Source organism: Leptopilina boulardi, unplaced genomic scaffold, assembly GCF_019393585.1.
Source record: "Leptopilina boulardi isolate dan_hultmark-lab unplaced genomic scaffold, ZJU_Lbou_2.1 LbouV2_367, whole genome shotgun sequence".
Lineage (NCBI taxonomy): Eukaryota > Metazoa > Arthropoda > Insecta > Hymenoptera > Figitidae > Leptopilina > Leptopilina boulardi.
Window position 1 is genome coordinate 796048 of NW_026137937.1, and position 27906 is coordinate 823953.

Here is a 27906-nt window from a genome sequence, read left to right on the forward strand (position 1 = left end):
GGTAAATAATATAAACCATTAAAAATAAGGATTGTTTAATTGTCTTTTTCTAAACAACTTATTAATTGTTAAAGAATATACCATTGTTTAAATAAATAATCTTTAATTTATAAATCATTCATTTAGTACCTCTTCCTAACTTAGTTTAATTAACTAAATTAAATTGACGGATTAGAATAGAGAATAATTACATATATGTTCTTTAATTAGAAAAAATTAATAAAAATAAAATTTAACAAATATGACATAACACCAATATATTTTTATTTTTGTAGAGTTTTTCAAGACGCATCTTTTTACCTATTATAGCGAATATCCTACTGTTATTTTATTCAGAGTTATTAAAATTTTGAAATTGAAAAATTTTGAAAAACCTGCACTTTTTGCATTATTTAGTAAAATATCTTTATGTAACTTTAAATTAAATTCTTTCTTTCAATAGTAAAAGACGTTTTTCGCCAGTAAAAATATTTTAAAATTGTGTTACTTTGTTATTAACAATAAAAAATAATTTTTTAAAATGTAAAATTGTTAATATTGAAAAAATAAAATAAAAAATGAAAATAAAATTCGTAAACATGTCGCAAAAGAATTTTTTAAAGTGGAAATTAAATATGAAACGAACTATTTTTTGCTTTTAATGCAGTTTATATCGGATAAACAAGGTACACGATACTTTCCTCCCTTGCGAACAATAAAGCATATGGTTTATGTATCGGAAAGAGTTCCTTTCCTTATACTTTTTTCTTGCGGTGTTCTTCGAAATTCTCTCTCTCTCTCTTCTCAATGCATTCGGAAAGTACTTTCGAACTTATCTCAATATTATATTTTAATTTCATTGTTCAATAGTGAATGTCCATCCCTTGTGAATTACGTAGCTATATTTTATATGGTCCACAATAGTATAATGGACATTAACCAGTTTTAGTATATTTCAAAAAGCATAGCCAACCGCACATGTGATATTAATCATTTAAACCATGTAATTCATATTTACAAAAGTGAAGTTGTAAGAAAGGTCCCAAATATTTTATGCAATTTTTTTCATAATCATATTTTATATAAAAAAAAGGGAGTCACTAATTCAAATTAGTAAATATTTTTACTAATTCAGATTTAGAGAGCAGAAATTGTATATCTATTTCATTTAAGTACAAATTTTCAGTACTTTAATTTTTCTTTTATTTTACAAACAATTGTAACAAACAACAACATAGAGATTTTTAATGTAAAAAAATTAAATCCTAATTATAAAAGAAAAATAATTGATGTTTCTTTTTTGAAAATAGAATCAGTAAGTTTCATATAAATTACTCGAGAAAATTGTCGTATAAAATTTTATGGCGCCTAAAAAATTAAAAGAGCTATAAAATATAAGATTGATTTTTTCAAACAGAATCAATCTTACAGTTTATAGTCTCCAGTGTTGAAAGGAAATTCACTCTTTCTATATATCTGAATAAAAAAAAAAGAAAAGTTTTCTAAATCACTCCAAAGATTATATCAAATTCAAAGAAATATAAAACTTTATTCATTTACAGATATTATTTTACCTAAAGTATAAAAAAAAATTATTAACAAAATATATATGTAAAAATAATGAATATCCATTCTGTTCTACCAACAAGATAATTTCAATAAATTAAAACTTAACTTTCTAGAATTTGCGCTTCAATTATTATTATTATCATTATTATTTATAAAGTTTATAAGTTCTTTGAATTATAAACTATATAAAATATATTAATATTACATAATTGTAGTAAATTTCAAAAGCATTTTATTGATTTTCATCTAATTTTAGAGTTTAAATTGGCCGATAACTGAAATGAAAAGAATCGACGACCCTACAATTTTTCGCTTCGCTTATTACACGGCTAAGCGTATATAGTCAAGCTTTCAGTAGTGAATTCCTGTATCGGTCAGCCAGAAAGCCAACTGTAAGAGCTCGAAGCAAGTTGAGTTGGCGCATAACCTTTGTCGAGCTTACGTGAAGCGAACGAAAACCTAAAGGGCAGAAACTTAGTTAGAAATTCATAAAGGGCATTAGAAACAGATGCTGGATAAAGAAGGCAAAAAAAAAGACATTGGTCAAAGATAGAAAAACGATTGAGGAAAAGAGTCCGTCAAGTGTATGTGAAAGAAAAAAATAGATAAAAAAGGACATAGATAAAACATCCGTGACATGCGCAAAGAAGTGATAATAAAGACAATAAATTAACAGATTATCTGTCGAGATAATCCATTTCAGTTCTCATTGAATATTCTCTTTCTCCTTCTCTTCCTCTCTCTTTTTTTTGTAATTACATTCCTTGAATTCGATGCTTGAATATATATGTTGGATTTTTGTTTCAAATTCCTCAACCATACGTTAATGCTGACTGACATTTAATGTTGGTCTTTTTTACAGCTCGTATATTATACGTGCTTTTTGCAAGATAGAAAGAAAAATAAGAAAAGAAATTTCTCTAGTAAAAAAAACTTTATAACAACGATGACATATTTTATTACTATAATTATGATTTATATTAAAGAACAAGGAGCAATATATATAAAATATTTATATGTATATAATGTTACCTAGAATTTGATGAAAAAAAAAAAAATGAGAAAGTAAAAAGTTAGTTTGAAGCTCCATTTGCGTGAATTCACAATTTGAATATCTAGCGTTGAATCCATCAGCTCTGCAAGCACTTTAGTCAACCAACCCGCAGCAGCAACTTTTTAAAATTTAGGTCGTCGTAACAGTTGTGGAGAGATGCATGATTGTAATAATCGTTTCCACACATCAAAGCTTGCATTTTTTTTTCTTCGCGACCAAAACCTTTATATATGTGCGTTAGAAAACTTTTTTTCAACCCCTCACCCACACCGAAACAACAAATTTGAATTTTGTAGCAAATTGTCAAATTTATTATTTTTTGAAAACAGAGATTTTTTTCTTTTTTTATTTGGTTTTTTATTATATTATTTTAATGAACCCAGATAGCACGTAAGCTTCAAGTGTCCCACCTGATCTAAGCTTGCATGGTAAGCTTACCGAAAGATTGCAGTGTAATATTACTGCAAGAATGCAGGGTAAGGTTACTGCAAGATTGCACAATAAGATAATCGCAAGGTTGCTCAGTAAGCTTGCACGGTAAGCTGGTAGCAAGGTTTGTGCAAGGTTGCCATTTAACCTTACTTTGGACTTAAAATTTTTTTTTAATTTTTCGTCTAATTTATATAATTACATTATATAAATGTTATTCTATAAATTAAAAGAAACGTTTAAAAAAAAAAAGTTTTAAATTTAAAGCAAGGTTATTTGGCAACCTTACTACAAGCTTACCGTGCAAGCTTACTGAGCAATCTTGCGATAATCTTTTTGTGCAATCTTGCAGTAACATTACACTGCAATCTTTCAATAAGCTTACCATGCAAGATTGGGTCAGGTGGGATTTGTTTACATAGGCTTATTGCAATAATAAAAAAAAAACACAATCACTTTTTTTACCTCTTTATTGAGTTCATTCGAAAGATAATTTAACTGATTTATAAAACAGGAAAATACCATACACATGATATATCCATTTTATAATTGTTACTCTATTTTTCTGTTTACAATAAATTTATAAGTATTACTTGAATTTTTAAATGTATGATATACCATTCAATTTATTAAATGGTCTATTCATGAAAAATATTGAACAATTCTCTATAAATTTACTGAAGTAACAATAAGAGAAATATTTATAAATAATTATTTTGCATTTAAATAAAGAAAATACTTTTATAAATGTAATGATGAGAATGAAACGGCGCGGTATCAGTTCTACCAAATTTAGTTCTATACGGGGCAACTCGATACGTTAAACTTAGCACATTTAAACTCTACACAGTGAGATTAAATTTTTTTAATGTTTATTTCGATACAGTTTAAATGGATATGGCTAAATTGTGCACCGTTCAACTCTACACAAGTGAATTTCAAAAATAATAAAACGTTCAACTCTATACAGTTTAATTGTACACAGATGCTTTTGATAGATAAAAATTTTTTATATTTGTTTAATTGAATACGGTTCAGTTCTGCGCAAACATTTTTTAAAATGATGAGTGTTTAGTTGTGCACAGTTTAATTAAATACTGCTAATTTGTGCACAGTTCAATTCTACACGAGTTAATTTTAAAAATATTAAAACGTTCAACTCTATACAGTTTAATTTTAAACAGATAATTTCAATACATAAACAATTTTTATATTTGTTCAATTGAATACGGTTCAGTTCTACACAAGCATTTTTTTAAATTATGAGTGTTTAGTTGTGCACAGTTTAATTAAATACTGCTAATTTGTGCACAGTTCAACTCTACATAAGTTAAATTTAAAAATAATAAAATGTTCAACTCTATACAGTTTAATTTTACACAGATGATTTCGATACAAACAAATTTTTTATATTTGCTTAATTGAATACGGTTCAGTTCTACACAAGCATTTTTTAAAATAATGAGTGTTCAGTTGTGCACAGTTTATTTAAATATGGTTAATTTTTGCACAGTTCAACTCTAGACAAGTTAATTTTAAAAATAATAATACGTTCAACTCTATACAGTTTAATTTTAAACAGATAATTTCGATACATAAACAATTTTTATATTTGTTCAATTGAATACGGTTCAGTTCTATACAAGCATTTAAAAAAAAATAAAACGTTTAACTCTGCACAGTTCAATTCAACACGAGTTAATTATTATTTTTAATTAACTCGTGTTGAATTGAACTGTGCAGAATTTAACGTTTTATTTTTTTTAAATGCTTGTATAGAACTGAACCGTATTCAATTGAACAAATATAAAAATTGTTTATGTATCGAAATTATCTGTTTAAAATTAAACTGTATAGAGTTGAACGTATTATTATTTTTAAAATTAACTTGTCTAGAGTTGAACTGTGCAAAAATTAACCGTATTTAAATAAACTGTGCACAACTGAACACTCATTATTTTAAAAAATGCTTGTGTAGAACTGAACCGTATTCAATTAAGCAAATATAAAAAATTTGTTTGTATCGAAATCATCTGTGTAAAATTAAACTGTATAGAGTTGAACATTTTATTATTTTTAAATTTAACTTATGTAGAGTTGAACTGTGCACAAATTAGCAGTATTTAATTAAACTGTGCACAACTAAACACTCATAATTTAAAAAAATGCTTGTGTAGAACTGAACCGTATTCAATTGAACAAATATAAAAATTGTTTATGTATTGAAATTATCTGTTTAAAATTAAACTGTACACAGAAAAAACCTGAATTCAAATTGAGTATAGATTCTATACTCAATTTGATTCGCAACAAAAATGAAACTGGTTGTTTCATTTCGAGTTCTAAGGTAAAAGTATCAAAATGAAACAGGCAAGTTTCATTTTGAGAAAAAGAAAAATGGAAAAATATTGTGAAATAACGAATAATTTTGCACAAAAACATGAAAGATAATAATTACAAAGAAGTAAATAACACGCTAGACTTAATATATTTGATTAAAAATTGCTTGTAATCGCGTAATAAAATAATAAAGGAAATATGTTTTTAGGTTAGAAAAATGAAAACATGTGTTTTGACAACAGGAACGGTACTGCCAACTTAAATAATAGCGGTAAATTTAAAAACTTATGAAATTAATTATTATCTACGTAAATAATAATAAATAATTTTTATTTAAAAACTTCTAAATATTCGTACTGGTCAAAATAATCTTTCTGGTGTTGTTGAAATATTAGAAACAATAATTGAAATACAAAATTACTCTGCTTATGATGCCAACTTAGAAATCTGAAATTCCAGCCAATATCATTTTGAATAACATGAAGTTTGTCCCATACTCATTTCGATACCCAAAAGAAAATGAGTTGCAACAAAAATGAGTCCAAGTTTTTTCTGTGTATAGAATTGAACGTTTTAATATTTTTAAAATTAACTCGTGTAGAATTGAACTGTGCACAAATTAGCAGTATTTAATTAAACTGTGCACAACTAAACACTCATCATTTTAAGAAATGTTTGCGCAGAACTGAACCGTATTCAATTAAACAAATATAAAAAATGTTTATCTATCAAAAGCATCTGTGTACAATTAAACTGTATAGAGTTGAACGTTTTATTATTTTTGAAATTCACTTGTGTAGAGTTGAACGGTACACAATTTAGCCATATCCATTTAAACTGTATCGAAATAAACATTAAAAAAATTTAATCTCACTGTGTAGAGTTGAAATGTGCTAAGTTTAACGTATCGAGTTGCCCCGTATAGAACTAAATTTGGTAGAACTGATACCGCGCCGAATGAAACTACAGCTTTCTTTAATATAAATGTATATGACTGGTGATTTTTCGCATTTACTTTATATTTATTCCAATGCACTAAAAATTCATTATTTATGGATTCACCTGCTTTTTCTGACAAATCCCCAGCCCATCACCATGAAGAAAACGAAGACAATCTTGAAGGTGTTCCGAAATCACGTGAATTTTCAGTGTTGTTGGACCAACGTTGGTCGGTTTTGCTTGCTCAATTAATCAATCAATTTTGAGTTTTTGATGCTAATCGATAGATTTTAAGTTGCTCCTTCATAAGCAAAAGTCAGAAATTGTTTATGTCAATTACTTTTGACACTATAACGTTCTAAAGACAGGCATGTCAAGCGTGTTCCTTGTTTCTGCTTCTACTTGAATCGCTTGCCCTGTGAAATATACTTTTGGGAGCTAAGCCTTGTTTTGTCGTGGACGGTCACATATAAGGTAAATGCTAAAAATCACCCATCATATTCACTAAAATTGAAGAAAGCTGTAATTTCATTATCATCATTACATTTATAAAAGTATTTTCTGTATTTAAATGCATAATAGTTATTTATAAATATTCTTCTTATTGTTACTTCAGTAAATTTCTAGAGAATTGTTGAATATTTTTCATAAATAGACCATTCAATAAATTATATTGTATACATACATTTAAAAATTTAAGTAATACTTGTAAATTTATTGTAAACAGAAAAATAGAATAATAATTATAAAAAGGATTATATTATATATATATATCATGTGTATAGTATCTTCCTGTTTTACAAATCATTTCAATCACCTTATCAATGAACTCAATGTAAAGTTTAACGTATATGTATATATCAAAAACCTTTGACATTGCGTCAATTTTCACATTCTTCGGAAAATAGAATTTTTAAAGTGCTGTAAAATCCGTAAATGATTAAAATCTCTTCCTGAACACCATGTGGAAAAAATGTTTGACCTCTGTACATTTGTTGCAAAAAAGTAGGAAATTCATTTCTGGGGTTAAAAGAAGACATTTTTCTTCCTAGTCTTAAAATAAGTTGTTTTACGTAGAGAATCCAAACAAGGCGGATAAAATTTTTCTTATTTTAGTTTCAAGAGCAACAAAAAGTTTTAAAATCAAATAAACAATTTTTTTAAGTTTATTTAAATTTTTAGTCTTTTAAAAATTTATTTTATTGTTGGTAGTAAAAGTAAGTTTTAGTCGAACAAAAATGTTTAAATTTTGTACTTTTTAGTTTTAGTAGTAAAAACTTAGACAGAATTGTTTAAATTTTTATACTTTTTGTGTACATATATTGACAATAGAAAATTAGCAGTTAAGAAACTTTTTTTCTTCTCGCTAGATACTGACATCAAAATTTTACAATGCCTGATTGGAAAAATTTTCATTGTTCGTCTATGTCAATATAGTAGCGATATTTGAATTTAAAGTAATTTTCTAACTCAAATAATTTAATTGAATTGAAAAGAAATGTTTTCTGTATACATGACACGTGTGAACTAAATTTATAGAAAAAAAATAAGTAAAAATAAAATAAAATTAATAAATTTTTAATGGAAAATTCTTTTTTTTTTTTGTAGACAGAAAGCTACTTCTCAATCCTTTTATAATTTTAATTTTCATGAATAGAAATGAAATTTAATATAAGAATTTTGCTCTTTTGTGAGTTTTATATAAAAATTTAATAAGGATGCATTCTTTCCTGCTATCATTCTTGCAGTTAGCTATATTTAGCTAGCTCTTTCATTCGTTTTCTTTTCGTTTCATATTTTTTGCTTCGAAATGGCACTCAAGAGTATTTCAGATTCGATACATAAAGAGAGAGAGAGAGGAAAAGAGTCACTTTTTAAACCCAAAAGCTATTTGTAAAAAAAAAAGTGAAAAATTATTAAATCCCCGTTGGACCTCTATTTTGATCCAGAAATACCAAGTCTGAAGGCATGTGATCCTTTGATAGAAAGTTTATATATATATACCGATGAGAAACTGGTAGCCCGGCTCACAGAAGAGGGTCGTTGAAAATAAATGTAGAAAATTGGAAGGTTCATGGATGGCGAGGGAAAACACATGGTAAAAATATGACGTGTGTTCAAGAAAGTGCCTTCATGCTCTTTTGCTATTGAATTTACTTCCCCATGCAAATTGCTTTTCAATGCCGAATGCCCGAACGAGTGTATTGCTAGTTTATGCAAAACAAAAAAAAAAGAAGAAAAAAAACGAACCTACAGGTTACCTACTGCAGTTGATGTTTCATCTTTCTGATAAAATTTTCCCAAGCAATTCAGATATATTTGAATTCTATTTACTTTCTCGAGAAAGTGGAACGTTTAAATAACTTTTGATTCTAAAAAATTGAGATTTCTATAACAGGAAAACATTCTCCTTCACAATTCGACAAAAATGGTACACTCGAGGATTTCTATTCAACGGTTTTTAAACATGAAGACTGAATTTTTTGCCGGAAAATTTTTCAACAAAAGCCTTTTCTCCGTTTCTTTTCCTCTTTATGTAGCGTCATATTACATTTCTACATTCATGTTACTCTCTGACTACTATCATTATACAAAAGGTAATTAAATTTTTGCTATAAACTTCTCATTTATAATGAAAAAAAATTTACCTTCTTTTACTTTTCATTTAATTTTAGTATTTTATACAATTTTATTGTCAAAATTATTTTCTAATTATTGTAATTTTTCAATTTCTTTATTTATTTTAATTTTTAATAAAATTATTTAAAATAATTTTTTTCCAAGTTTTATCCTCGGTTTTACCTATTAAATTTTTATTTTCCAATTTTAATTTGACCTTTACCGCATTAATTTTGACGTCTTACATTCGTTGAATTCAAAAAGCTAATTGTCTGTGGAAATCGAGTAAATAAATTTCCCGTTCCCCAGCCTTGATTGATTCTTTACTTAAACAAATGATCACAACACGGATAGTAAGTAGGTCAACGCTGCCTATTTCCGTAGAACGAATATTTAGGAGAGGAAAAATAATTAATTTCTCTTGAAAATATTATTGTCAAGCATTTTTTTTCTCTCTTACACACACACAAACATATACTCACACCCTTTTTCAATTTGAAAATGATCCATTACGTTCAGCAGGGATATTAATTTCATCAAAACAATTATTCTCGAAATCGGGAGAAAAAATTTGAATAACATTCTATTTATATGGAACAATATTGAAAAATTTAAATGAAGTGATTTTTTTTAATTGAAAATGACAATACTAGGGCTTTATCGAATAATAAAAAAATCGTAAAATACCAACGAGTTTTCTATTTTACCGAGTAATAACATAAAAATTGAAAAATACCCTTGTAATCAATACGAGTGAGCATTTTGATGATGAATCATATTTTAGGATTTTTTTCTTCTGTGTGTAATTAATCCAATAAAGTTTAATTAACGAAAATACCTTTTTTTTAATATTGAAAATGTTTCAATGCTTTTGATAAATTATAAAAGGGAATTTTTAATAATAATCCATTATAATGTAGATTTAATTTTTTAATATTTTTTTAAACTTATCCTTTTCATACTTGTATTTTGAATTTAATTATTTATTCTTTGAATTTTGATTATCTGCCGATAAACAAGAATTTTACGTTCTGTGTTATATTGTGATGGTAATTTATTTTACGAGACCTTATCGATAGGTTTTTTCATGTTATATTTTTAAATTTTTATTAAACTTAAATTTTTCTAAAAATTACTGTTTTTCTTTTTATTTATTTTTATTTTTACTGCAGACAAGACTAAAATGAAATTGGAAAATGAAAATCCAATAAAAATAAGAAATCAATACAATGTTTTTAAAAATATTTTTATTAAACATTCAATTAATAAAAGAAATAGAAAAATTGAAAAAAGTCTAAAAAAAACTAAGAAACAATTTTAATAATAAAATTACCATCACTTAATTATTTATTCTTATATAGACTGAAAAGAAATACACAAAATCTTCTATTTACAGCTAGAGAAATATTTTATTGGAGTTTATTTGAGAAAAATGAAATTTATTTGAAGCAAATTATACTGAATGTCAAAAATGCACTCATTGCGTTTAATTCCAACTAAATAAATTCTTAACTTTTTCAAAATTATATTTTACGTTTTTAATAATTATGTTTGTAAATTGAATGTTTGATTTAGAAAAGATTCAAAAAGATTCCTTAAGTATCTATTATTCAAAGGGGATGGCGAATATCCTAAGGCTGGATCTGATTATATATTACTATGTCATCGATTAAACTTTTAACTCTTCATCAAATAAAAATTTTTAATGCTGTCATGTTTTTGTATAAAATATTATGTTCCCAAATCTATGTACCGCAGCTTTTAATGCAAGTTCCCTTCAGAATCCCTAGATTAAGTTCTAGGAATCCTGAACCATTTTATTTGGAACCACCTAAATGTAGATATGGTGAAGTTGCACCATTTTATTTTGCATGCGAACATATTAATTTCATCGTCTCAGCTTTTGAACCCTGTGGGCTGCTTCCAAAATTTCAAACAAATTTTCTAACGGAACAAAATACTTTATTTCATCAGTGTCGCACTTTGCTATTAATTTCAAAACACCTGCTATATCCAAAACGTCATATCTTTTGATTCTTCTATACTGACGACTAGTTTTTGGTCCATTTATTTTTATTTTCTGTAAGTATTTCAAAATTTCGTCGTAGTCCTCCTGAGTTATAGTTTTATACTTTTTTTACCACTAACTGCATTGTTAAAATCCGCCTGCTACTTAATATTATTTTCACTTGACATTTTCAAAAGTACGCGTTCAACGAAAAGTCGAAGAGACACTAATCACGAGTGTTTCATATTACAATGTGATAGATAACTGTCAATTATTGTTTGTTTACTTTATTCTATTAATCGTTATGGACAGAAAAATTAAAAAATCAGGAAATACGTATTCAAATTTTCTAACAAAGTATTTTAAAAATAAAAACAATTTTATAAAAAAAATTAATTTAATACCTTCAAATACTTGAACAAAATTTTCCAGAGTCTATTTGTATAGTAAATTTATTACTCTTTTATCCGCCATTTGAATTAATGATAAAATTCGCTTTCACGAATCTGTAAAATTTATTTGATAAATAACAAGCATTTTTTGCCTTAGTAACTGTAAGAGGTTAAAAATTTGCCTTCTTTCCAGTAATTATTGCCGTGCGTACATTGCTTTTGTATATTAAAGTAAAAAAATTACCCTAAATAAAAAGCAGATTTTGTATTATCTTTTTTCAGTGTATATTATTATTTTTAATTACTTATGTAAAAAAAAGAAACTTTTTAATTATAACTGTCGCATTTTTTTAATATTATGCGCATGATATATTCGTATTATTGACAATTCGGATGTGGTCAAATGCAAAATGCTGTGAAGTTTCTTATTGGGTGCGATTTATTTCTATAATAATGAATATTTTGCATATATAAATTTATGACGCACATATGTTCATCCGGTACATATGTATATACACAAAAGAGGTATATTCGATTACTGATCGAATATCTCGAGGCGCATGCATTTATTATTTGGCTCAAAGATCGAGGCGAATATACTCGCTTCGATTTCCGAAGTGCATAATTCAACTATTCAAATATCCGCAGAGGCCTGTGAATAAACTCGGAACCGTTTGCCCAAAGGCGAGATTCGCTTTTGAAAATAGCCAAATATGTGTAGATATTATGTATTCGGAAAATTGCCATGTCCAATGGATGAATAGAATAGCCAGGAGAAATATTAATTGAAAAGAGATCATATGTGTGTGTGTGTGTAGACAAAAGAATGGAATGTGAAAAGGAAACATTGCCTCGTAAAACTTTAAATAAAATTCCTCGTAGACGTATACAACATGTCCAAACCAGAGGCAAATATTTTCATATATATATGTATTATAAAACTTTTTGTTCTTTGCCAGCTAAAGTTTTCTCCTTGTTCGAGAAACCAATGCGGGATAGACTTGAAAGAGAAGACGCGCTTGAAAAATAACATTCAATAGATCGAATGACCGATGAACTGCAAATAAGTCGTAATAATATCTTGCAGCATTCCCTCTCTCTATATATAGTGTCTTTCATTAAATTTCAACTTTATCGCAATATCCGATCAACTGTGAACTTAATTTTTCCAATTTTTCTCATTTAAGGACTCATTATTAAATCATTTTAAAAATAAATAATAAAATTTCTAAAGAAAAATTAACATTTTAATTGTTAGAAATAATGAATAATTAAAATTTGTTAAATTCACGAATATTGTCTTTAAAATAAATATTATTAAAATTCTTATGATATTTACAAGATATTTTATTTGAATGTAAAATGTTTATGATTATACTGTATGACGTCCCTATAATCTCATTCATTCATTAAAAATTCTCAGCCATCAATTTTAAATTATAATTATTTTATGAATTATTAATTTATTCATCAATCAATTAAATTTATCAATTTATTTATTTATTATTATGTATATTTACAAAAAAAAAAATGATAAAATATGAAAAGCATTGATGCAATTTATTATTTAATCAAAACAAACTAGTTATCTACACTTTCAATTATTTTATTTAAAAGACCCAAGACGCTAGGTTATTTTGCAAAAGAGTAACCAAAAGAAAGCAGTTAAATAACCCGAAAAGTAAATTATTATATTTTTACGAATAACCAGGTCAGGAACTCTATTCTTACATTAAAGTAACGATAGACAAAAGAGGGAGGAGGTAAGGAAAAACATCATTGATTGCTCAGAAATTTACAACAATACGTTATTATGAAGACTCAAAATACAAGATTCACATTTTATTTATTTGAAATAAACAATTTTTATAATAATAAGATCACTCAGAAGGGAACGATTTGGTGTTTGCGGATCCTTGGAAATTCTCTAGGATAAGGGTACGTCCGTTAGTATCCCTATTAAAACGTCACTGATCTGATAAAACAAAACTTAAACCTAATTTAACTCGAAAAGATGAAACTTTTATTAAAATATGTCTCTGTACCGGAATCAATAATTATCTCAAGTATGTAAATCTAAAAAATTATGTAAATTCATTAAGAATTGTGGCCTTAAAATGGAATTTTGTAGGTAAATATTATGCACTTGTGGCAAATAACAGCCATGTTGTCTTTAATTTTGGGTCCAATGTCGGTATCTGACATCTGTTGGCGAGTAGGCGTAGTAGTTTTCACCTCATAAAAACACACGGCTGTCATTTGCTACAAGTGCTACATATTTACCTACAAAATACCGTTTTAAGACCACAATTCTTAATGAATTTACATAATTTTTTAGATTTAAGTACTTGATATAATTATTGATTCCGGTACAGAGCCATATTTTAATAAAAGTATCATGTCATTTATTTGTTTTTATTATTTATTATATTATTATTATTTATTTGTTTGTCATTTATTATTTTAGATTATTTATGGGCGACAAGATGCTTCTAATATATTAGAGGGTGGACTACATGTATATAATCGATTGTTTAAAAGTTTTTTCCCATGGAAAAAAGACGAAACTTCTCTTCTAAATTGCGGCATTTTTTTGGTAAAGGAAAATTAATTTCAACACCTAAATGGTCTCGTGAACCTGTCTTTAGACTGGCTTGAATGGTTCTCACGACCGATTGCACAAGTTTGTTAACTCTCTTTCTCTCTCTCTCTCTAAATCTATAAAGAAAGTACACTTCACTTAGAACACTCAATGTGGAAAGAAATGAAGGTGTCATTGAATCGCATTAGCCTTTAAACGTTAATATGCTTTATCCGTCTCTCCTCTTGAATTTTCAATACTCAAATTTACAAATTTTCCAAACAAGCTTTACATTTTCAGTAAACTGAGATAATCATATTAAAAGCTATACAAATTTCTTAAAATCTTTCTTACACATATTTCTAAATTTTTTTCTCCAAGAAAAAAAATCCACATACAGATTCGAAATAAAAGTTTCAAGCATATAAAAAGAAGACTGGATTAAAGTACAGGAAACTGTCTGTAGAAATTTTCTGTTTGTACTTCTATTCAAGAAGAGTTTCAAGTAACATCAAAGACTTTAAAAAGAACGTCTGTGCTCGAGTTACTGGCTTTTTATTCAAATTATACAGCTTATTTGGATTATGGATTTGAAGAAAAGCAAAAAAGAATAAAAAAAAATATATATATATATATAATGTCTCTCTCAAATTTACCACACAATTGTAATGAAAAATTTATTTCTTAATCTGAGATTAATGTGATATCAACGATCACTAACGCGGGTCGAAACCCTAATTGCAACCAAGATTAACTCATCAAGTTTCAAATAGGGTATCAAGCAAGTTTCAAATCTGATTAAACCCTTTGAGGGTTTTCTCCTGTTCTCTGCTTTCAAATCCTGAAGGGTTGCAGTCTAACAAGAATTATATGTATATATATATACATACTTTTAAAAGATCTTTTCATTATCATGCAAAAAATATATAGCTGGGGGTTGATTGAAATAAATTTCAGAATATTGAATAAATTATGAAAATTATCAAGTCTTTTAAGATTTAAAAAACAGATTTATTTATTAATATCTGTGTGTTATTGAAGCAAAATTATTCAACGATTTTTAAAACTTTTTTTAATGCTTTGATTTGCAAGTAATAAAATATTGGATTTTACTTTTAGACCAGATACAATACATAGATTAATTAAAAATGAAATGGGATTATTTTAATTCAGTTCATTATTATTTTTATTCATTATGTAAAATGTCAATTTTTACATTTCCACTGAATGCAAAAAAAAACCGTAAATAATAAATAAAAATTATTTTTTATGAAAATACATAGTTTGGTTTGAAATACAATTTTTAATTGAATTTTAGTAAACATGAAAGTGAAAATAAAAGTGAAAGTGAAAGTCATTATGAAAGTCAATGTTGATGTAGAAGTCAATATGAAATTACATAATTGCCCCCCAGTTTAAATTCTTTAGAAACTTAAGACAAACCGAGTTAAATTCTTCTTATTTTAGTTTCAGTAGTAAGAGTAAGTTTTAATCAGACTAAAGTGTTTAAATTCTGGTAAAATATTATTGTTACTGTAGCAGAGATAAGTTTTACTAAAATAGAATGTTTTAAAGATAATTTAGCATTCTTTTGAATGCTTGCGATTTTTGTTCAAATAGAAAAGACAAATTAGAAATTTCTGAATTTGATTTTGTGATTAGTAGTAAAGATCAGTTTTAATCAGATATTCTACAAATGAATTAAAATTTTTGTCTCCAGTAATTAATGACCGTAGTAGCAGTAACATAAATTTTCTAAATTTTGTATAATTTTAGAATTAGTAGTAAAAGTACGTTTCATAGTCAGACTGAATTTTTCGAAACTCATGTAACTTTGATATTACAAAAAATACAGTTTCAATAATCGATTTTCAAATTTTTTTGAAGATAATAAAATATGATAGAAATAAAATACATGAAATATATCATCAAAAAAATTATGAGTAGAATTTTCTAAGTGGCGATTTAGTCTCTTAAGAAGGATTTTCAGCAATATAATATAACGCAAAACCCCTATAGCACGAAGATTGGAAGAAAATGTGAGTTTTTTTTTATTCTCAGCTGCGAGAAAGTCGAAGGATTGGAAATTTTTTTGCTACAAGAAAAAAAAAGATTTCTTTTTGTCTTGTCACATCTAACTCACTCTTCCTCTCTCTCGGTCTCTTTTTCACTTTTTTTTCCACTCTCCGACTACTGTGTCACCCTGTGAGAGAACCGACTGAATTTGTATGCGGTACGCATCTCGAATCGGCTTTCGCGCATTCAGACCGCACGGTTGAGCTGCCATACGGAGTAGGCAAAAAGGGTTGAGAGAGTGAGAGGGAATGAAACATTTGCAGGGGTGTGAGAGAGATATAGTGGTTTTTATTAAAAATATCTTTTATATGTGCAATTGCCATATAACATGGGCCAGTGTCCGCACTCTTTCAGATATATGTGAAAAGAATTTTTTTTCCTAGATTTTTTTTCATTTTTTTTAATAAAGTCGCCCTCAATGTCGCCGACTTAGTGACGTCAGACGACGCGACGGTCCTTGATTATCACTGATTCTAAACAGCTCCTTTTATACTGTAACCGGCTACCGTCTTAGCGATCGTAAGTAAATTACTCTTGAGTACTTACTCCGGTTTCAATGCTTTTGAACCGAACACAATCATCTCAATTACGAGTCACATGTATATTTGTTTCAAGAACACAGGAAGATATGCTACACAAATTATAATTCGCCACCAAAATTATTCAATTACAAAGATCAAAGCGTGGTTTGTTGCGTGTGCGAGTGTCGCTACTCTCATTAATTTTCTCTCTTTTCACTCCGTTACGTGTCGCTCAACGGACAAAATTTCCCCTTATGAAAATTGGAATTCAACACTTTGCATGCACAGCTTCCGGCATGACTTCATTATATTTCTTCAATTTTTTCATTAACACTGTACCACAAGGAAAAAAAAGAATTGTTGTGGTTACTAAAAATTAACTCCACACAACAATTCTGAATTGTCAATATAGAACCAGCAGTTCTATTTGTTGTTAGAACAAAAGAAAATTGTTAAAATGGGATTATTCGGTGAACAAACAGAATTGTTTGATGAACAAAGAAAATTGTTATGGAACAGTTGAAATAACAGAACAAAATTGTTAAATCGGCAATACAATTTGTTTTATTAACAAAGCTTTGATCCGTCTAATACAATTTGTTCAGTTTCTACGCCTTCTAAAATAATCGATAGCAGATTTACGTAGGTCATATCACCAGTTTCATTTGCATTAAAATCTGTGGAACATTCAGCTTCTGAATCAAATTCTTTGACCTGAAACCAAAAAATTATTTTGAGTTGAAATTTGTTGTTAAATAATATTTAATATACATTTTGTATTTTTTAAGGTGCGGTTATGTTCAATAGTAACCGAGTATAACTTACCCATAAACGATGAAATTAGTCTCTTCATTCATTCACTACTCTTGCAATAGATTTCTCACTTTAACCGGATTCATTATTTAACAGCACTTTGCCATTTAAAAAAAAACTAATAATAAAAGCAAAAGTGGCATATGTGCCAGAAGCAAACGACGCGACGATCTGCTCGCCAGTTTGCGAGAATTCAAAATAACCACGTGACATGTAACAATAAACTTGTCAGCTGAACAAATCCGGATTGTTCCATCAGCAATCGACAGAGAGTTTGCTTCTGCAACTGTACGGAATTGCAAACTGAACAAATCTGACAACAAAAAATTCGTATTGTTGTAAAAACAACATACATTTGTATTGCCAATAATCCAAATTGTAATATTAACATTTCGAATTGTAATATCAAAAATTGTTTGCACAACAATCCCAATTTTCTCCGTGCATCCATTTTTGTTTAGGTAAACACGAATTTTGTTTTTAAAATAATTTATTCAATTCATATCAACTAGCGATGTATTCCTCGCTCGGGTGAGGTTTAACCATATGATACGTACTGAATTTAAAAAATTTCGTTACGTTTTTATGTTTAATGTAACGGTTAAGAAATAAATATAAAAATGTAAAAAATATTTACAACCGATGTTTGTTTTTATATAATAATAACATAATAATAGATATTTTATTATTATATTATATTATAAATATACTGTTATAATTTTTTGTCTGCCTTTGTTTGTTTATTAAAAATATTTACATTAAATAAAAATATAATTTGTGATATTAATTAATTTTTTCAAATAATATGTTACTTGAAAGGCGGTGCTGATTATTTGTAGCGCTGCCTTCTGAATTTTGGTATTGAAAATAATTAATTTTATTCCTTGCATGAAAACAAATCGATTAGTATATATAAAGTTTACATTTGAGGTAAATTTAATAAATTAATGAAAGTTAAAAAATAAAAAATTCACATTTTAGCTAAAAATTTTTGTATTTATTTAAATTCAAGTTTAAATATTATATAATAGTGTTCCTTGCTTTGAATCAAATCGATATAATTGTAAATAATTATAAATTACATATATATTGTTTTTCATTAATTTTTAGAAATATCAGCTAAAATGTGAATTTTTGGTTTTTTAACTTCCATTAATTCTTTTAATTTAACTCAAATGTTTATATTATTATAATATTTATGTATGTTTATTTGAATGTTAATGTTTTCTCCACGAGGAAGCAACTTTTTTTGATGATCGTAAAGAGGAAGCAAAATGTTCATGTAATGAACATCTGAATTTACAACTTTTTTAAAAGTTATCGTTATTTCAAAATTTTTCAAATATCTTGTATTATATTAAAATGTTTGTATTTATTGTATTATAGAAATTCAATTTAACTGAGTTTCTATATTACAAAATTGTTATATACTTAAACGAAATTTTTTACTTAACAGAATTTTTATTTAATCCAATTTGACATTTAGGAATTTATAATTACTCGAATATTCAATAAAGAATAAGAAGAATAGTAATTTGGCTGAAAATAAATTCTAGGTAATAAAAATTCTAAGAAATGAATTTTTGAGCTTATTTATGCGCCCCTCAATAGACTCAGAAAAAAATTCGTTTGAAGCAACCAAATTTTGGTTAAATCAACAAAATAAATGCATTAATATACCGTTAACCAAACATTTGGTTGCAAAAACCAAACATTTATTTAGCTCAATCAAATTTTTTCTTTGTTCAAAAAATTTATTAATATAAACCAAACAGTTATTTAGATCAAATAAATATTTATTTGAATTAAACAAATTTTGTTTGAACTAACCAAAAAAAATTGGGTAAATATAAAAAAATGGTATATTTGTTTTTCAAACATATCTTTTTTCTGAGTGTATACCAATTACTATTTGAATCAAATTTTTTTTCAATGTAGATCAAGAAAATAGTGTATCAAACACAAAATACTACATGGATTTTTTTAATGCGATAGGTACTATTTTTTTCCACTGTAGGACTTGTAAATTTTTTCCTAAAAAACATGAATCATTGCAATTTGTAAGAGAATTTGAATTTTTAATCCCAATGACCTTTTCTTGATTGCTTTTACAATTTAAATAATTGTTACATAAATATTCTGACCTGGAATCAACACACAGATTTTGTTTAATTAAAAAAAAAAAAATTTTCTTGTTATTCATGTATTGAAAATCTATTATTGCATTTCGAATTATGATGGAAAATTAATAAAGGATGAAATTTCCAGAAATCCAATTGAATACTATTCACGATTCTAAACCGAAAATTTGTTTACAGAAGAATTTACAAGCGTGTGGAATGTAAATACATATATTCTGAATTATTTCCATCTATAGAATTTAACGATACAGAATATAACGAAATTTAATTGATTTATTGCTGTCGAGTTTAGTAGTATAAAATTTTAGCACGTACAATTTAATTGTTAATTTTTTTTTATGAAATAAATTTGCAACCAGATGACATTTTCGTGTACTAAATCGAATTTATTTTCATACAGAAGTAAAGTAAAAATAATTGAAGTACGGGATATATTGTAGATAATAATATTATTTCATTACTGTGATATTGCTGCAACCTTTTTTCTCCTGTATTAAAATTTATTTTCCCACTAATATATATATATTTAAATTTATTCTGACATATATGAAATTTACTTTTTTAAAAATAAAAGAGGGTGAAATAAAAATTAATTTCAAGCGATACTATTTTTTTTTGTGGGGAGGGTGGTGGAGATTACTTTGAATCATTAATTTCAGTTAGAGTATAATATATAAAAATCACCCTCTAAAATCTTATGATTTTTATTTTTTGGTGAAATTTAAATGCGCGCTGGAAAAATAATGAAGTAAATTGGAGAAAATGTTTCCGCCTTCGAGACTCCTTGCATTGAGTTTGTTATCGAGGCTTTCTCTGCTTTATGCTATTGGCAATATCCATTTTCAATATTTCCCTCCGAAGAAATGAAGCCAGAACGTGCGATCGCATGAAAGCTATGAATATTTTAAATTTAAAATACTCAAGATTATCCTCTAATAGTTTTTGTCCCAGCATTTCAAATATTCTGATATCCAAAGTAATTGGTTTTATTGGCTTTCAACTAAAAGTAAGTTTCATTTAAATGCACATAAAAATATCTCAATATATGCCAAAGTATATATATATATATAATATTCGTTCATGCACATTTTTAATTAAATTTCTCGAAATTGAATTACTCGCGACAATATATAGTCATTTATATATATACAATTTAATATATGCAATCATCAAGATACATTAATTTCAAAACTAAATTATACACGAATTCAATTACATATAGTAACAACTTAAAACAATTATAGTTAAGATTAACAATTTGGGAATTCAATTTAATTTTATCAAAAACAATAATTTTAACATTTATTGATTTTCACATATTTTCCAAAAAAGTATAAAAAAAATGAGCCAAAAATTTTGAACGTTCAAATAAACAAAATATTTTTTGCAACTTCTTTAAGTACGAATTTTATTACAAATATTGTTTTAAATATCTAAAAAGAAGTTATTAATTTAATAATTGTTTTATTTAGGTACTGTTTTATTTTACATTGCCATCATAGTTTTTAATAATTTATAAATTAAAAATATTATTTCGTTCATTTGAATGTCCAGAACTTTTAGCTCATTAATAAAACTGAAAATTATAAACCTAGAACCAACTAGGGTCAGTTGGGTTAAATAGAAACAAAGGGTAAATCGAAACAGTAGTTATTTCAGTTAAATACAAATTTTTTTAAATAAATACGGCCTCAAACCTTGAACCTTAGAGGACACCAAACAAGGTTTGAGGCCGTATTTATTTTTAAAATTTTTTATTTAACTGAAATAACAACTGTTTCGATTTACATCTTGTTTCTATTTACCCCAACTGACCCTAAATAGCATGAAAATTGTACAAATTCCAGCAATTGTTGCATCAGTGTAGTTTTTTCTTCTTCTTTTTTTCAAAGGTAAAGGATTTTTCTCTTCCAAATAACACATTGTTGGTATATTTTATTTAAATAAAAGAATGTGATAATAGAAAACAAAAATTTGAATTTATTGAAAATTGAAAGTTAGAATATGCTTTTCAAGAAGTTAGTATTTATAAGATTTGTGCATTCTTTTATGCATATACAGCAATTGCACTCTGATCCTATTAGAGAGAATGCTTTTAAAAATCTCTATTGTAAAAGAAGAAATGCAGGTACAATCGATTTTTATATTTGCTTTTTGTGTTTAGAACTTTTCTTCAAATAACCTCAAAGAATTTTCTTCAAAGGAATTATTATACATATTTGTCAACTCATGCTGAAATTTATAATACATAATTTTATTATAGAAATGCAAAAAATAAACAATTTGAAAATTTTTTATCAAAACAAGAAAAAAATGAATGAAAAACAAGTCAAACGTATGATGTATGTTTAAATAAATAAATATATATATATATATATATTTTTTTGTAACGTTGAATTTAAGTTATTTATTGTTTTTTTGTTTTAAATTTAGATTGTTTTATTATTATATTTTTAAGACAATCAACGTTAGCTATATTTTTTAATTATTATTATTAATTATGCCGAGACGCTAAGTTATTTTTGGGAAAATAACTAAACTAAAAAAAATAGTTAAATAATCCAAAAAGTAATTTTATAAATTTAATTAGGAAAAACTAAATTAGCTCAGGAATTCCATTTATACTTTACAGCAACAATAGACCGCGGAGAGGGGAGGATAAGGAGAAACACCATTAATTAGACAGAATTTAACAATGACACTATTTATTAATATTCACTTCAATTTAGAAAAGTTAAATTATTATTGAAAGTGGCAGAAGGCCGATTAACAAGAATTATATTCGATTTATTTATTATTTTTATAATAATGAGATCGATTCGGAAGGAATGACTCATAATATTAATTTGGGGACTCACCGTCCAATTGACGACGACGAAGTCGCCTCGTCGCACTGGTACTATTAAGTTTTACATTTTTTAATTTTCACAATACAAAAAGAAAGAATAGGGGAAAAACACAACCACACTGTACTGACACCAGGATGAGAATTAGAGTAAAAATGGCTGACGATTAAAACTCGAAAGCGTCTCTAAACAGCGGCCTCTCTTCTCGGTGTCATTCAGATTAAATAATTTTAATATATTATTTTATTCACGATCGATAACCGGTATGCGACCGTCGGTAACGTAGATTCCTACACTATCCGATGTTAATTGATTGATGCGAGAAGTCTATTTGAAATTGATTGCCAGTATTGATTTGACCATAGAGATAATATAAATAGAGTGGAGATGGTCTGTATAGAGGCGTCCGTTTGATAGAAAGAGAACGCGATTTTAGCACCAGTAGGTGTCTCTCTTGCGCTGGTGCTTATTGAAGGACAGATACTGGTGTTAAATCTTTCTTCTCTTTCCAACCCATTCTGTTTATGTCAGGACACTTCCCTCTTACGCAGCCGCCTATACCTTGTCTACTCTATTTATATTATCTCTATGGATTTGACAAATCGTCAACAAAACAGCAATTTCGTCTTCCTTGTGTACTTATATATTCGGGAATCTTATCCAAATATATACAGCAGGAAGCTCTTCCCTTGGTGACTTCTAATGCCAATGATAAATAATGATGTTCTCAACGTATTTATGACCCAGCGAGAATCCTCAATGCCTCGCGAGAGTCATCATAACAGAACGAAAGGACAAATCAGAATAAAATTGATTTATTATAAGTCGACTATTAATCTGACGACTTTGGCAAGTTTGTTAATATGTGAATTTATTATTTATATATATATATATATATCTACATTTGTAAGTTAAAGATTTTTATTTGCATGTTTATCATTTTGAAGAAAAAAACTGGATGCTTATAAATGGAATTCCATGAAGCAGAAAGGTTGAAAAAAAGAAGAAAATATACAATTTTAAAAAAAGATTTAGACAGATTATATCTTTTATATTAATGTTTAGTGATATAATTAATTAATATAGATAAAAATGAATAAATGCAAAACTAAAAACTCAATTTAAATTTCGAGAGAAACAGATCGAAATAATCAAACTGTATATATATATATATATTATAATCCTTATCGAAATGAGAAATCTCGTCAGCGTAAAAAAAGAAACAAAAGGATCTTTTACTTTGGAAAATTGAATTTCTGATGAAGCAGAAAATTCGAGGGCTTTTTGCTTGTGGGATTAACATAGTTTCAGTTGATATGAGCAATCAGAAACGTAGACTGGCAAAATGGTGAAAATCAATGTAGCGAGAGCTGGCAAAAGTAATACGAGACGTAGAAATAGTACAAGAGAGAGAGAGAAAGAGAGAAATAGAGAGAGCTGAGAAACTAATGAATGTACTAACCGCACGAATATGTGTTTCTCGGGGATTTTCAGAACGGATGTAAAATTCAATTCATATGGGGGAATAATATTCTATCGTTTTGCTTCCTCGTGGAGGAAGCTATGTAGTCCTTTCGTTTATAAACTTTTTAAAAATGGTGAAAACAAATTTTCCTCTATATAGAAACATGTTATATGAGATCCTGATCAATTGTCCGGATGTATGTATGTGTGTGTGTATGTGTGTGTGTGTGTGTGTGTGTATGTGTGTGTGGATCATTTTTGTGAACACGATATCTTTAACAGGTTTTAATGGATTTGGATAAAATTTGGTAGGCTTATTTAACTCATTAATCTCTCAAAAATGACGAGAGGATTTTTAAAAATACCCAAAAAAAAAAATTTAATCGTCTTTTTTCCAAAAATTTTTTTTTAATTGAAAAAATTTTTAAATCGAAAAATTTAAGGTAATATATAATATAATCGTCTTCTTTATGTCAAGATGAATCGATTGATATATATAAAGTATAGATTTGATTGAAATTTAAAGAATTAAAGAAAGTTAAAAAATCAAAAATTCTCATTTTAGCTAAAAAATGATGTGTTTATTTAAATTCATGTTTATATATGAAATAATTTTATTCCCTGTATTGAAACGAATTGGTTGGTATATATAAAGTATAGATTTGATTTAAAATTTGAGAATTAATAAAAATTGAAAAATCGAAAATTCATATTTTAGCTAAAAAATTTTGTGTTTTTTTTAAATTCAAGTTGATGAATAAAATAATTGTATTCCTTGCATTAAAACGAATCGATTCGTATATATAAAGTTTATGTTACACTCAAAATTAATTAAAATTTTCTTTATTTTTCAAAAAATTTAATTAATTTAAAACATTTTTAATTCGAAAGTTTTTAAATCAATCAATTGAATTGGACCAATTCATTGCTTCCTTCACGAGGAAGCGAATTTTTTGCTTCACATAATGAGGAAGCATAATGTTTATGAAATAAACATAAAGGACCCCCTTCTTGTTATTATAATCGTTCAAAAATGGGTATACATACTTAGGAAGTCGTTCCAATTCGAAATTTTATTCGTGCGTCTTTTCTCGTGGCACTGCTCCCAGCGATCACATTTCCGTTTATTGAGAAGAAGGGGTGAAAAGAAAGAAAGAAAGAGTTCGATTTTGGCAGTGAATGAGGAAAAGAGACAGCCAAGAGGAGAAACGGAAGTTAACGAAAGAGAAAAGAGTATAGGAAACCCTTTTTTGATACTTATCGTTGGTATGGCAGAACGACCGGAAGTAAGTTTGAAGGAACGTTTTCTCAGGAAGCAATGTGAAATTTGACCTGTGACACTAAAACTCCTGACCTGGTATGTCGGCCAATCTTTCGGGTCGGATCCCGGACAACTTGAGCTACGTTTCAAACGTACACTCCTGGTAGGACAGTGCAACGGATTCTCAATCCACATATACAGTCAAGGACGTCAGTCGTTTTTGGAATTGAATTCTTGCGCGACGATTTCTAGGAAGATCGAGAGAACGTGCAGAGCTCAGGAATATCTTCTGCTTCACCACTATCTCGTTTATTCTCTCTCTTTCCTCCTACATAGAAATATATATATATATATATATATATAAATATATATATATATATACACAGACTCCAGTGGATATCACACGCGTTTTCTTCGCTTCTTTTCACGAAACTCGATTACGGAGCTTGCATCAAAATGCCACACCAATATAATCAAGAATCGGACAAAAAAAAAGTTTGCTATATGTTTTATTCAATTTTTATTTCCTTTTTTTTCAAACAGTCACTTGAAATTCTTTATGATCAATTCTAACCACACATATAGGGATCTTGATCACAATTCAGGATTCAATAGACAGAATTCTTTATTGAATGTAACAAGAGGTTATTCGTCTTGAGATTCTTTTTCGACGTTGGTGGCTTTATATGATCTATAAAGATACTTGATTTTCTCGATGCTTATTGAGGAACAAAAAAAAAGTAAATATTAAGTTTCAATGGAAAAAATTTATGTAGTAGTAAAATCTTTATAAAAGAGTTCATTTTTTTTTTAACAAAGAAAAAAATTCAATTAATTTCCATAGGGGGTACCATATACTTAATAAACAAGATTCAAATCTTTTGTTATAGCTTAGAATTAAAAAATTTCATATATATTTTTTATGATCCTATACAAAAATAATAAAAAAAAGTCTATAGCTTTTTTTTTGAAGAGAATCATCAAATTGGTGGTAAAAAGAGTTTAATGTTTTTAAAAATCATTTTTTTAGTGTATTTTTACAGTCCAATTCTATTTTATCGGGGAAATTGGATTTCATATCAAAAATCAAATATTTCGATATTTTTTACTTACTGAATTTCATTCTCTTGTAATATTATAAATTTTTTTGGCCAACTGTAATAGAACTGTTATAGAATATTTCATCCCCGTTAAAGATAAATACAAATATTATTTAAAAGTAAAAACAATTTTTTTTTTTGGAAAATATTTTTCGAATACTACAAAAAAAATGTAAAATTTTTCCATAAGTAAATTATTATTTTTTTTTTTTATTTACAAAGAGAAATCTTAAGGAGAGAATAAATATTTTTAAATTAGTATATAAATTTTACAACCTGCTTTTGTAAGATATAAAAAAAGATCAAGAGCATAGTTTAAATCGTAAAAGAAAATACGAATATAAAAATAAACTCAGTTGAAAATAAATTTTCTTTTCTCCCTCTCTCTCTCTCTGCTATTTACTTCATTTAAGCAAACAACTAAAATACTTACATATACGAGAAGAAAGGCATAACATGGGCAGTAAGAAGAATATAAGAGAGATTAAATTGCAGAGGAGAAAGATTTTTATGTGTTGCTTAAAGAAAATGAATCAAGAATTGGAACAATCTGATTTTATTGAGAACGTACTTTGAAACAACACTTAGAAAGACAGTGGAAAGTAGTAAAGTAAAAGGAAAATTTCAAGTCATTCGAAAGTGCTACTCTGAGCTAATACCTATGCGTTAAAAGATAGAGATTCACCTATAGAATAACGTTGTATAAATAAAGGGTAATAACAGACAAAACGACCAAGTTACGTATAAAATTGAAGTAAAAGTGCACTTGTATAGTGTTGCTTTATTCAAGTCACGTATCCATCTGAGTACCTGTGCTTGTCCGTTGATACGTCCAGCTTCAGTTTGCCGTTCATTTTTTTTGATTCCTTTTCTCAAACTTTATCCAAGAGTCAAAAGGATCACTGACGCAACCACGATTTCCTACTGCTGCAAATTTTTCTCATTGTTTTCTTCTTTCTTTTTTTTTTTTTTTTAAAACGTGACGCGTTTAACATATTTTATACAGTGTGAGAATTAAAAATTTTCCGACTATATTCAAATAAATAAATTTAGTTAAAGACATAAACAATTGGTTATTTAGACGAATCTAAAATACACAAACTTTATTGGTTGAATATATTATTCTTTAAAATAACATTTTAATATTACACAAAAAAATTTAATTTTATAAAATAATATATAGCCTGCCTGCCTGCAGGTTACCATGGCAACGCACGAGTGTGAGTGAGACAGAAAATTTGAATATTCAAATTTTTAAATTTTCTGTCGCGCTTACTCTCATGCGTTGCCATGGTAATCTGCAGTCAGCTAAAAAGGTGTAAAAGTGCCTTAACCCGTAGTATGTGCGCCACCTATTGTCGTCTGGCACGAAATCAATTTAAATTCAAACTTTATGCAAAATTAAAATGAACAAATATTTGTTATATTTATCGCTAAAATTACATAGAAAAAAAGAACTTAATTTTCATAAGATATTAACTCGGTGTGACGTGTCAAAAATGTCAATAGAAACAATAGAAATAGATAACAATAGAAACCAATTTCTTTCATGATATTCCAAAACAATGAGAATAGAGAAGAAGAAACCAAATCCAAAGAAAAATCAAAACAAAAAAAACTCTCTTTCAAAAATTGAGACGAATAAATATTAGAAGAAAACAAGATATGATTAAAAAAATCAAACAGAAGAAAAAATAGAGTTAAAATATAGTAGGAAAAGAATATACAATAAACAGAAACAAAATATATCAAGGGAAAAAATATAAAGAAGAAC

The 27906-nt window shown here is 27.2% G+C and overlaps 3 protein-coding genes across 7 annotated transcripts in view; 2 read left to right on the forward strand and 1 right to left on the reverse strand.

Annotated features, from left to right (window-relative positions):
* The window catches only part of LOC127287005 (ras-related protein Rab-24-like), a 590458-nt gene that overhangs the window by 255571 nt on the left and 306981 nt on the right, over positions 1 to 27906 (forward strand). Inside the window, exon 1 of one of the 4 annotated variants that reach the window (XM_051313692.1) lies at positions 23309 to 23315. The exons of the other annotated variants lie outside the window; for them this stretch is intronic. The gene's annotated coding sequence lies outside the window, so the exon portion shown is untranslated. Of the gene's footprint in view, positions 1 to 23308; positions 23316 to 27906 lie in introns of those variants that run through there. 4 annotated transcript variants of the gene reach the window in all.
* LOC127286996 (sodium-coupled monocarboxylate transporter 2) overlaps positions 1 to 27906 on the reverse strand; it is a 415172-nt gene that overhangs the window by 177499 nt on the left and 209767 nt on the right. The window lies entirely within an intron of this gene.
* Positions 1 to 27906, forward strand: part of LOC127286995 (alpha-2B adrenergic receptor) — a 234854-nt gene that overhangs the window by 21817 nt on the left and 185131 nt on the right. The window lies entirely within an intron of this gene.